At 44.3% G+C, this 13,749-nt stretch overlaps 1 pseudogene; it reads left to right on the top strand.

Annotated features, from left to right (window-relative positions):
* The window catches only part of LOC144509695 (scavenger receptor cysteine-rich domain-containing protein DMBT1-like), a 391,264-nt pseudogene that overhangs the window by 308,964 nt on the left and 68,551 nt on the right, over positions 1–13,749 (top strand).

Genomic DNA, 13,749 nt, shown 5'->3' with positions numbered 1-13,749 from the left:
GTGGAGGTTCAGTCTTGTATTAAACCTTACAGTGTGCAGTGATGAAAATAAACCTCTATTAAGTTACAGCAACCCACGAGGTCTTATGTATCGTGGTTCCAGCTGCAGCCTTGTAAAAGGCCTGGTATCAAAGAGCCTGCACCTCAATTCCAGGCAGAGCATTGCAGACCTGAACCACGCGCTGTTTCGTACAATAGATTTTTTTCCCCCTTTTTATTTTTTATTTTGCAAATCACTTTAAATCCTGTTGATCTTCTGATCCTTGTACAAGAGGCAACAATGTCATATGTGGTCATATGCTGCCTTGATGTCAAGGGCAGATACTCTCATCTCAAATCCTGAGTTCAGCTCTGATGTCCGTATTTGCATCAAGGCTGGAATGAGGTTGGGGTCTGAGCGACCCTGACTAACCACAAGCTCAGAGTCAGCGAACAGGTCATTGCTAATTAAGTGCCACTTGATAGTCTCAATGACTCCTTCCATTACTCTGCTGATTATCGAGAATAGACTGATGGGGTGGTAAATGGACAGATTGGATTTGTTCTGTTTTTTTTGTGTGCACCATACCTGGGCAATTTCTCACTGTTTTGGGTAAATGCCAGTGCTGCAGCTGTATGGGAACAGCTTGATTCGGAACAGAGTATCTTCTGGAGCAGAAAGCTTCAGGACAATTACTGGAATATTGTCAAGACCCATGATCTTCGCAGTATCCTCTGCCTTCATTGATTCCTTGACATCATGTGGAGTAAATCGAATTAGCTGAAGACTTATATCTGTGATGCTGGGGATCTCTGGATGGTTCAGCCACTGAAGTTAGTTACAGATATTTGATCCATATCTTTTGCACTGATGTGCTAGTCTCCTCTCTCATGAGGATGGGATATTTGTGGAGCATCCTCCTTATATTATTTCATCGTCCGCTACCATTCACGACTAAATGTGGCAGGGCGGCAGAGCTTAGATCTGAGCTGAGGAAACCAGAATTTCCAAAATGAGGAAACTGCTGCTGGAAAATCTCCAGTAACACTGTCAGTGATATGAAACAGGATTTTCTGGTAATCCTTTTCCTATGTGAGGGTCTATCGGAAAGAGGGAACTCCCGGAGATAGAAAACTAGCCATACCTGCAGGAAAGGTAGAGTGTTTTTAATGTGGAATAAAGGGAGAGACACTCCTCCCCCCATAACCTGTTCAGACAGAAATATTTCAAATAGGATAATAATCTTTCCTTGTTGTATAAAATCCAGGGGGAGGGATCGATTTTACAGCAACAGTTTGCACAGTTTCACAACTTATCTCACTCTGAGATGTTATACAGATTAATGTAATGTCAAGAGTTAAGAAGTGCAGGGAATCGCAGCTTTTTCATTTAACTCTCAGTAAATTGTACAATTCTTATAAAATCCTGGATTTATGGAATAGCAGAAATTATTTGAATTTCCAGAAACTTGGCAGGATCAGTCACTTGGCAGGATAATTCTGCTGATCAGGAAATGAGGCTAGAATAAGGGGCATGTTTCAAAATTACTTGCTTGTTCACAGGATGTGGGCATCGTTGGCTGGACCAGCATTTAGTGTCCATCTCTAATTGCCCTCACCTTCTCGCCCATTACCAGTGGGAAATAAGTGCCAGTCTAGCCAGCGACACCCATATCCCATCGACAATTAAAGAAAAAGAAAAATATTTGCAAAGTGTAAAAGTGTTTTTTGCCAGCAGACAAACCAGTGATAGTGAATTATTCATCAATTTTCACTGCTGACTATTTTCTTTTTCATTTAACTAAAAGGACAATTAGGTGAGGTATCGTAACTTGAATCAGTTCCCTGCTGGTGCTATGTTTCTGACACAAAAATAGACCCAGCTATTTTTCCTGCTGAAAATGTACCTGATTATAATCTGTTTTTCACTCTATTTAGTTTGAGTGACAATAATCTGGGAGATTCAGGATTGAAACTACTGTCTGTGGCTCTGAGGAATTCAGTGGATGTCTGACTCTGCAAATTATTATCAGTGTCAGTCATAGAGTCATTAATAATCACTACACATCATTCCTGTCAGTATTAGCGTTATTGTTGAACACCACGGATTTACTCTGGTTCCTGTAGTCTTTCTCTCTTTGATCTCCAGGTCGGAGGGTAACAGCCTCAGATATTGTCACCTCCACACTCAATGCCACCCAGGCAGTGATGTGTCTGAACCTGAGTTCCAATAAACTGCGAGATTCAGGAGTGAAAGCTTTAATAATTCATCACAATAAAAAAGATGGAGAAAACACTTCAATGTTTATAAAGTTACCTTATATGGCAGGTCACATGTTCACTTTAGTTTAATTTGTCATTCAGATTAAAGATGTTTAAGTCTGTAAGTTTCTCAGTTTGATTAAAATAAAAAACTGCTGTATATTCATAGGGCAGTTAACAAACTACATTGAATTCTGATCAGTTACAGTCCAGGACATCCTCTGAAGCTGTTATGTGTTAAACAGTGCTTCAGAAGCATCTTTAAAGAGAAGGGAGGGATTGAGGTGGAGAGGGTTAAGAAGGGAATTCCAGAGGTTACAACCCAGGATCTCAAGGCTCAGCTCAGCTGCCAATGGCAAAAATCATAGTACATCAGGCCATCTGGATAAGAATGGTTCAATTAAGCAGACGCAGCATGGATTCATGAGGGGAAAGTCGTGCTTGACGAACTTGTTGGATTTTTATGAAGATGTGACTAGTGCGGTTGATGGAGGGGAACCGGTGGATGCGGTGTTTTTGGATTTCCAAAAGGCGTTTGATAAGGTGCCTCACAAAAGGCTGCTGAAGAAGATTGGGTCACACGGAGTTGGGGGTAGGGTGTTAGCGTGGATTGAGGATTGGCTTTCTGACAGGAAGCAGAGAGTCGGAATAAATGGGTGCTTTTCTGGTTGGCAGATGGTAACTCGTGGCGCGCCGCAGGGATCAGTACTGGGGCCTCAACTATTTACCATTTATATAGACGATCTGGAGGAGGGGACTGAGTGTAGGGTAACAAAGTTTGCAGACGACACAAAGATAAGTGGAAAAGTGAATCGTGTGGGGGGCATAGAAGGTCTGCAGAGAGATTTGGACAGGCTGAGTGAGTGGGCGAGGAGCTGGCAGATGGAGTATAACGTAGACAAATGCGAGGTTATTCACTTTGGAGGAAATAACAGCAAATTGGATTATTATCTAAATGGAAAAAAATTACAACATTCTACTGTGCAAAGGGACCTGGGGGTCCTTGTACATGAGACGCAAAAACGCAGTCTGCAGGTGCAGTAGGTGATCAAGAAGGCAAATGGGATTTTGGCCTATATCGCAAGGGGGATAGAATATAAAAGCAGAGATGTCTTGCTGCATCTGTACAGGACATTGGTGAAGCCACAGCTGGAATACTGTGTGCAGTATTGGTCCCCTTATTTGCGGAAGGATATATTGGCCTTGGAGGGAGTGCAGAGAAGGTTCACCAGATTGATACCAGAGATGAGGGGTGTTGATTATGAGGAGAGACTGAGCAGATTGCGTTTGTACTCATTGAAATTTAGAAGGCTGAGGGGGGATCTTATAGAGACCTATAAGATAATGAAGGGGCTGGATTGGGTAGAGGTGGAGAGATTCTTTCCACTTAGAAAGGAAGCTAGAACTGGAGGGCACAGCCTCAAAATAAAGGGGGGAATCAGTTGAGGACCGAGCTGAGGAGGAACCTCTTCTCTCAGAGGGTGGTGTATCTCTGGAATTCTCTGCCCACTGAAGTGGTTGAGGCTACCTCGTTGAATATGTTTAAATCATGGATAGATGGATTCCTGATCGGTAAGGGAATTAGGGGTTATGGGGATCAGGCAGGTAAGTGGAACTGATCCACTTCAGATCAGCCATGATCTTATTGAATGGCGGGGCAGTCTCGAGGGGCAAGATGGCCTACTCCTGCTCCTATTTCTTATGTTCTTTCAAAATAGTCGAATTATGTCCCTATTAATAATGGTCAGTGTTGTTCATAACACAAATATTGATATTAAATATACCGTTGCTATCGATATTCATTAAAAACATGGTCAACTATTAATAGACACACAGTCCAGGAGATAAATGAGACAAAGGCAGCATTGATATGAAGTGATCTGAGTGACAGGAATCGGACAGCAGTGGTGAACTGTATTTTCTCGGTTAGAGGAAGCTTACAGTTGCTTTCACCAACAATCAGTATAGTGTTACTATAACTAATTGTCGTTACGTGTATTAAGAAAGTAGACTTGGGATAATCCAAAAATGAGATGTGAATCTGGTGAAGCTCCAGCACACGGCCACTTGCAGACAGCGGAAGCAGCATATGATAGACCAAGCTCAATCATACCAAAACCAATGGATCAGATCAGTGATCGGCAGTCTTGCTATATTCAGTCATAAACAGTGTTAGACATGCCACAAATGTTGGACATGCCACTAACAATAGGCGACATGGTGATAGAGCGGGCAGCACTGATGCCTCACAGCGCCAGGGACCCAAGTTCAATTCCAGCCTTGAGTGACTATGTGGAATTTGCACGTACTCGCAGAGTCTGTGTGAGTTTCTTCTGAGTGCTCTGGTTTTCTCCCACAGTCCAAAGATGTTCAGGTTAGGTTGGCCATGCTAAGTTGTCCCTTAGTGTCTCAGGTTGTGTTGGTGAGAAGGATTAGTTGGGCAAATGTCACAGAGATGGGGCCTGCGTAAGCCATTCTTTCACTGACTTGGTGCAGACTCGATAGGCCAAATGGCCGCCTCTTGCACTGTGGAGATCCTATGCCTCTATGAACATGCCACAAGAATCCCATCATTATGGATGAGGGAAGCCAATACATCAGGATAAACGATGAGGCTGAAACATTCGGAGCCATCTTCAGCCAGAAATGCCGAGCAGAATCATTAATCTCGGCCCCCTCTTGAGGTCCCCAGCAGTGGAGATATCAATTCGATTCACTGCATGTGAGGTAAAGAAATGTCTGAAGGCACTGCATACCGCAAAAACTGAGAATCTGACAGTATCCCAGCAATGATACTGAAGATCTTGTGTTCCATAACCAGCTGTTCCCCAGCCAAGCTGTTCCAGAACAACTCCAACACTGGGTCTACCCGACAATGTGGAAAAAAGCAGGACAAATCCAATCTGGTGAATTGCTGCTCCATCAGTCTGCTCTTGATCATCAGAAAAGTGTCATCCTTCCAGTGCCTTATGAACATCACTGCAGGAGTTAGAACCATAGGAAATTACAGCTCAGAAACAGGCCTTTTGGCCCTTCTTGTCTGTGCCGAACCATTTTATGCCTAGTCCCACTGACCTGCACTTGGACCATATCCCTCCACACCCCTCTCATCCATGAACCCGTCCAAGTTTTTCTTAAATGTTAAAAGTGACCCCGCATTTACCACTTTATCCGGCAGCTCATTCCACACTCCCACCACTCTCTGCGTGAAGACGCCCCCCCTAATATTCCCTTTAAACTTTTCTCCTTTCACCCTTAACCCATGCCCTCTGTTTTTTTTCTCCCCTCGCCTCAGCGGAAAAAGCCTGCTTGCATTCACTCTTATCTATACCCATCAAAATCTTATACACCTCTATCAAATCTCCCCTCAATCTTCTACGCTCCAGGGAATAAAGTCCCAACCTATTCAATCTCTCTCTGTTACTCAGCTTCTCAAGTCCCGGCAACATCCTTGTGAACCTTCTCTGCACTCTTTCAATCTTATTTACATCCTTCCTGTAACTAGGTGACCAAAACTGTACACAATACTCCAAATTCGGCCTCACCAATGCCTTATATAACCTTACCATAACACTCCAACTTTTATACTCGATACTCCGATTTATAAAGGCCAATGTACCAAAGGCACTCTTTACGACCCTATCCACCTGTGACGTCACTTTTAGGGAACTCTGTACCTGTATTCCCAGATCCCTCTGTTCAACTGCACTCTTCAGAGTCCTACCATTTACCCTGTACGTTCTTCTTTGGTTTGTCCTTCCAAAGTGCAATATCTCACACTTGTCTGCGTTAAATTCCATTTGCCATTTTTCAGCCCATTTTTCTAGTTGGTCCAAATCCCTCTGCAAGCTTTGAAAACCTTCCTCACTGTCCACTACACCTCCAATCTTTGTATCATCAGCAAACTTGCTGATCCAATTGACCACATTATCATCCAGATCATTGATATAGATGACAAACAACAATGGACCCAACACCGATCCCTGCGGCACACCACTAGTCACAGGCTTCCACTCAGAGAAACAATCCTCCACAACCACTTTCTGGCTTCTTCCATTGAGCCAGTGTCTTATCCAATTTACTACCTCCCCATGTATACCCAGCGACTGAACCTTCCTCACTAACCTCCCATGAGGGACCTTGTCAAAGGCCTTGCTGAAATCCAGGTAGACAACATCCACCGCCTTCCCTTCATCCACTTTCCTGGTAACCTCCTCGAAAAACTCTAATAGATTGGTCAAACATGACCTACCACGCACAAAGCCATGTTGACTCTCCCTAATAAGTCCCTGTCTATCCAAATATTTGTAGATCCTATCCCTTATCACACCTTCCAATAACTTGCCCACCACCGACGTCAAACTTACTGGCCAATAATTTCCCGGATTTCTTTTGGAACCTTTTTTAAACAACGGAACAACATGAGCCACCCTCCAATCATCCGGCACCTCCCCCGTGAATACTGACATTTTAAATATGTTTGCCAGGGCCCCTGCAAGTTCAACACTAGCTTCCCTCAAGGTCCGTGGGAATACCCTGTCCGGTCCTGGGGATTTATCCACTCTGATTTGCCTCAAGACAGCGAGCACCTCCTCCCCTTTAATCTGTAAAGGTTCCATGGCCTCCCTACCAGTTTGCCCTATTTCTGTAGACTCCATGCCCGTTTCCTCAGTAAATACAGATGCAAAAAAACCATTTAGTATCTCCCCCATCTCTTTTGGTTCCATACACAGTCTACCACTCTGGTCTTCAAGAGGACCAATTTTATCCCTCACTATCCTTTTGCTCCTAACATACCTATAGAAGCTCTTTGGATTTTCCTTCACTCTGTCTGCCAAAGCAACCTCATGTCTTCTTTTAGCCCTCCTGATTTCCCTCTTAAGTAGCTTCTTGCACTTTTTATACTCCTCGAGCATCTGATGTGTTCCTTGCTGCCTGTACATTTCATACAACTCTCTTCCTCTTAATCAGTGTTAAAATCTCCCTCGAGAACCAAGGTTCCTTATTCCTATTTACTTTGCCTTTATTCCTGACAGGAACATACAAACTCTGCACTCTCAAAATTTCTCCTTTGAAGGCCTCCCACTTTCCATTTACATCCTTACCAGAGAACAGCCTGTGCCAATCCACACTTCCCAGATCCCTTCTCATTTCATCAAATTTGGCCTTTTTCCAGTTCAGAACTTCAACCCGAGGACCAGATCTATCCTTATCCACGATCAGGTTGAAACTAATGGCATTATGATCACTGGATCCAAAGTGTTCCCTCACACTCACATCCATCACCTGCCCTAACTCATTTCCCAATAGGAGATCCAATATCGCATCCTCTCTAGTTGGCACCTCTATATACTGATGTAGAAAATTCTCCTGAACACATTTTACAAACTCTACCCCGTCTAAACCTTTAACAGTATGCGAGTCCCAATCTATATGTGGAAAATTAAAATCCCCTACTATCACAACTTTGTGTTTCTTGCAGTTGTCAGCTATCTCTCCGCTGATTTGCTCCTCCAGTTCTCGCTGACTATTGGGTGGTCTATAATACAAGCCCATTAATGTGGTCATACCTTTCCTGTTTCTCAGCTCCACCCATAGGGCCTCTGTAGACAAGCTCCCTAATCTATCCTGCCTGAGTACCGCTGTAACATTTTCCCTGACCAACAATGCCACCCCCCCACCTTTTATCCCTCTGCCTCTATCCCGCCTGAAACATTGGAACCCTGGAACATTGAGCTGCCAGTCCTGCCCCTCCTGTAGCCAAGTTTCACTAATGGCTATAATGTCATATGAGTTCCTCAGGGTGATGTCCGAAGCCTAACCACCTTCAATTATTTTATCAATGACCTTCCTTCCATCATAAGGTCAGAAGTGAGGATGTTCACTAATGATTGTACAATGCTCAGTGCTTATCACAATTCCTCAGATAGTGAAGCAGTCCATGTCCATAAGCAGCAAGACCTGAACAAAACAGATGATGCTGGGAAATTTCAGCTCATCTGACAGCATCTGTGGAGAGAGAACAGAATTACTGTTTCACTTCTGGATGAGTCTTCAAAGAACAATGCAGCAATATTCCTTTCTGAATTAAAATTGTCAAAATGCATATAGATTCCATGAATCAGATTGTCAAAAGTTGAATAGAAGATTAGTTAACAGAATGTATTCGAGCAATTTCCTGGAGAAGCACGTTCCAGTGCCAAAGACACAAAAAGCTGTTTTAGACATGGGGATGTGCAAATGTGTGGTGTCTCCAACAAAAATACATTCCTTTCATGTCAAAAACAGCAGCAGAAGTGTTCTAACTGTGGCTAATTCAAGAAATCATGGATTCTATTCGATTAAGCGAAGATGTGGCACAGTGTTTAGCACAACTGCCACACAGCGTAAGAGACCCGGATTCAATTCCAGCCTTGGGCAACTGCCAGTGTGGAGTTTGCACCTTCTCCCCATGACTGTGTGGGCTTCCTCCAGGTGCATCGATTTTCTCCCACAATCGCAAAGATGTGCGGGTTAGGTGGATTGACCATGTTAAAATTGCCTTTAGTGTCCCAAGATGTGTAGGTTAAGTGGATTAGCCCTGCTAAATATGTGACGTTATGGGGAGTGGACCTTGGTAAGATTCTCTGTCAGAGTTTGCCAATGGGCTGAATGGCTCCTCCTACACTAAAGATTTTATAGTTGCATGATTCTATGAAATCATGTTTACCAAATCCGGTCGATTGTTTTTGGCGATGTCACGAGCAAAATGGAGAAGGGGAACTGGTGAATGTGGTATATTTAAATTTTCAGAAAGCTTCAGATAAATTCACACGCGAGCTTATTAAAGAAAGTTGGAGCACATGAGATTTGGGTGGAATATCCCAGCACGGAATGAGAACTGGTTAATGGACAGAAGCAAGGAGTTGGAATAAATGGGTTATTTTTTGGGTTGACAGCCTCTAACTAGTGGAGTACCTCTCAGTCCTCTCAGGCATTTAGAATAATGATAGCTAATCTTATTCAAACACACACTCTTTTTACGGGGCTCAATAGGCCAGATGTGGAAAAGATGTTCCCCCTAGCTGGAGGGTCTCAAACCTGGGACACAGTCTGAGAATAAGGGGCGTTATATAGGACTGAGTTGAGGAGTCGTTGTTTTCCATTAGAATGCTGGTGAATGTTTGGAATTTATTTGCCCAGAGAGCTGCGGGAAACAGTCATTTAGTTTGCGCAAGACTGAGCTCGATATATTTCTACATATTAAACACATCAAGGAATGCGGAGATAACGCTGGAAATGGTGTTGAAGTAGAAGATCAGCCATGATCACATTGAATGATGGAGCAGAGTTAAAGGACTGAATGACTGACTCCTGCTCCTATTTTGTAACATTCTTACTGCAATAGGAATGGAATGGAAGAGTCGGGAGGTTTTGCTGCAGTTTTACACAACCTTAGTTGGAACACAACCGGGGCAATGTGTAGAGTGTTGGGCTCTTTACTTAAGAAAGGATAGAATTGCATCAGAACCAGGTTAGAGAAAGTTTACTTGACTGATTCCTTCGATGGAGAAAGTTATTTTGCGAGGAAAATTTGAGCAACATCAATTAAAGTTCAGAAGATTGAAATCTGATCGCATTGAAACAAATCAGATCCTGAGAGGATAAGACAGGGCGGTTGCTGAGAGGAGGTTTCTCCATGTAAGAGCAACTAGAATTAGGGGACAAATTTTCAGGAATGATTGTCTGTCTCTTAAGACTGATAGGAACAATTTATCTTTTAGATGGCAACGAGTCAGTGGAATTCTCTTCCCTGGAGACTTGTGGAGGCATGGTGATTGAATAGTTTCAAGGCTGAGTTCAGGTGGATTTTGATATGAGAAGGGAATCAAGGATTATGTGGCCAGAAAGTGGAGTTGACACGACAACTAGATCAGCCATGATATTATTGAATGATGGAGAAGGCTCGAGGAGCTGAATGACCGAATGCTACTCCTAGTTATTTTGTTCTTATCCCAATACATCTTTCAGACTGTTCTGTGACCAGTGATGGATACACAAGCTCTATGTTTTGTCCTCATCAGACGCTCTCCTGTGCCCATTCATTAGGCCACTCACTCTCTCAGCTCCACAACCCATCTCACCAGCAGTGATTACCCACTCTGTCCCCATGGTTTCCTGATCCAACACTTCATCTTCCATTGGTGTAAGGATGGCAAGATCTGGATGTCGCCACTCTTCTTCACTCATTCCCTGACGTTGTTTGCTCTCTTTCCAAACACACGAGTTTCAGTTGTTACTCACCCATTAAGCACATGCACTCGGCCTGGGTTGTCCAATGTGTGGACCAAGGGTCGAATGTGACCCTCGAAGCCCCTCAATGCGGCCCCGGGAGCGAGTTTCCAAAATCTCTGTCACACAGTTCAGTTTGAATGGAAGAATCTACATGGAGCTGCTCCTCCAATCACATGCCGTTTCTTTCCCATGTTTGCTGCTGCTGGGTTTTTGAGCCAATCTGCAGCAAATGTGGGAGAGAAACAATTTGTGATTGATGAGGATTAAACTCTAATTCTCACCTTTATTTATTACTCATTATTGTGCTCAGCAAGTTGTTTCTTTTCATATCTCAGTTTAGTTTTTAATTGAAATTTCTGCTGTGCCAAATTTTATCATTCTGAAATTTACTCATCGGCCCCTTGAGTGACAAAAACATTGCCATGTGTTTGCCCACGTGAATATGTTGGTAAACCCTGCTCGAGCCTCTGCTGGTGATAGTCTAACGGACATGTTTCTGACAGTCAATGCTGCTGCCTTTGCATTGCAGTGTCTGGGTAGAGATGTTCTTTCTACAATTTCACTCTCATCCTTATTCACATATCAGGCTGTGCTGCACTCACCTTGTCAGAACACATCAGGACATTGATCCTTTTCCACACTGCAACCACATGTCTCAAAGCTGCTCACCTCCCAGCAATCTCCATCCAGACTGGCTGGTATCGATGGGATAATCTCCTCCCATCCTGAGGGAGCAGGACCTCCCGCCGAGCCTGAGCAGCCGGGAGGAGCCTTCTCTGATCATCCCATGGCCCTCCCGAGGCACTCTGAGTAAGGATTTGGGAATCCTGTGACATTGTCTTGTCCCATCATCACTTTGTCATTTAATCACTCCTGTAATTCCAGTTTGTCCTTTCTTTATTTCTGCCCCAGCCACCCACCGCTGTCACTTCAAACCTGTCAATTCACTGTCATTTCCCAGTTCCAATGAAAGCTCAAACTTTAACTAGAGGGGAGACTTAATAGAGGTGTACAAAATTATGAAAGGCATAGATAGCGTGAACGGTGGGAAGTTTTTCCCCAGGTCGGTGGTGACGTTCACGAGGGGTCATAGGTTCAAGGTGAAGGGGGGGGTGAGGTTTAACACAGATATCAGAAGGACATATTTTACACAGAGGGTGGTGGGGGCCTGGAATGCGCTGCCAGGCGACGTGGTGGAGGCGGACACACTGGGAACGTTTAAGACATATCTAGATAGCCACATGAACGGAGTGGGAATGGAGGGATACAAAATAATGGTCTACTTTGTACCAGGGAGCGGCACTGGCTTGGTGGGCCGAAGGGCCTGTTCCTGTGCTGTATTATTCGTTGTTCTTTGTTCTTTGTTCTTAACCCTGTTTCTCTCTTCACAAATATTTACCCAACCAGCTGAACATTTCCAGTATATTCTATTTATCTTTCATTTTCAGCATGAAATGAGTATTTCTTCATTCTATAGAAATGCAAGTTGTGTTTTTTAATGTCTCATACAATACATTATTATTGTTATGAACAGTATTCTTTAAAACACTGGGGATTTACCCTGATTCCTGTTATTATTTTCTCTCTCTGATCTCCAGTCTGTCTGATACCGCTCTCACAGATTCTTGTGCTGAGGATCTCGACTCCGCTGTCAGTACAAACCAATCACTGAAGACTCTGTACCTGCATTCAAACTCCTTCACAGACCAATCTGTCCCCGCTCTCTGCCACCTCATACTGACCTGCAGGAGTCTGGAGTGTATCTGGTGAGTGTTTTTGTTATTTTATAGTGTAGGAATTAAAATGTCAATTGGATTTAAAATATGAAGGTGCTGCATATTTCTCCCGGGATCTTCAGCACAGTGACTCCAGGGAGCTCAATCAGAACAGAGTAGAGTCAGGGAAGAGAGAGCACACACCCTATTTACAGCACAGTGACCCTGGGCGCTCCAGCAGAGCAGAGACAGGGAAGAGAGAGCACACACACTATTTACAGCACAGTGACCCCGGGGAGCTCCATCAGAGCAGAGCAGAGCAGAGACAGGGAAGAGAGAGCACACACACTATTTACAGCACAGTGACCCCGGGGAGCTCCATCAGAGCAGAGTTAGGGATAAGAAAGCACATGCCTTATTTACAGCACAGTGACCGCAGGGAGCTCCATCAGAGCGGAGTCGGGGAAGAGAGAGCACACACCCTATTTACAGCACAGTGACCCCGGGGAGCTCCATCAGAGTATAGAGTCGGGGAAGAGAGAGCACACACCCTATTTACAGCAGTGACTCCGGGGAACTCCGTCACAGCAGAGTAGAGTTGGGGAAGAGAGAGCAGACACCCTGCACTGCGATAAGGTTAAAGGTCAAGACAATTAATGTTACTGAATACTGGTGTTTAAAGCCAGTTGACTGGTTCGTCGGGGATGTTGGGACAGGACAGAAGAATAGTTGTGGGTCTCAGGGGAGTTGGGTGGGTTTTAGTTCTGGTTCATTGGGGGATGTTAGTTGGGGGTTTTGGATGGTGATCATGTCAGTGGGATCTAGCCGGATCTGGCTGAGTGCTGGGATTTGTGGTTGATTAGGAGAATTGGAGAAGGCAGTGGAGTCAGGTTGGGTCGGGGATAATGAAGATAAACCAGGTTATCCCAGGTTAGTCAGGTCAGGAGAGGGTGGGTTCGGCTCTGCTCAAGTTGGGAATTTCAGTCAAATTTCTTCAAGTGGGTTGTGTGGTGGGGTCAGTGGGGGGGCGGGGGGGGTGGTATGGTCGGGCTGGTGGGATGGTTGGGATAGTTGAGATGAATTGGGAGTTAGTTAGATTGTGGAAGGTGTTGTATGCAGGTCAGTGGGGCGTGATTGGATGAATCGGTTGTGGCGTTGATCAGGTATTAGATTAGATTGTGCGCTGTCTAACATTACCTGAGTAACTATCCAGGTGATCATGTGAATCTGTCCCAAGTCTCCGATTCTAACTGGGAGTCAGAAATATTCACTCAGGGTCGCGGGCAGCAGGAGAATTCTCCATTGGCAATTTAAACCTCTCGGGCAATTCCGAGGTAGATCCGTGCGTCAGGACATCCAAAGGGCCCCGATGCTCATCTTCAGTTGTGTGTCTGGTCTCTGGCGATCCAGCAACCAGAAGATTTGTCCCATTAACTCCAGTCTCCTGTTATTTACTCTGTTGTTCAATCTGTTTATTTTCTGTTTCTTCTTTAATCTATTTCAGGCTGAGGAGTAATCAG

The sequence above is a fragment of the Mustelus asterias genome, chromosome 22, assembly GCF_964213995.1.
Source record: "Mustelus asterias chromosome 22, sMusAst1.hap1.1, whole genome shotgun sequence".
NCBI classification, from domain to species: Eukaryota; Metazoa; Chordata; class Chondrichthyes; order Carcharhiniformes; family Triakidae; genus Mustelus; species Mustelus asterias.
This window is presented reverse-complemented; position numbering and strand designations above follow the sequence as displayed.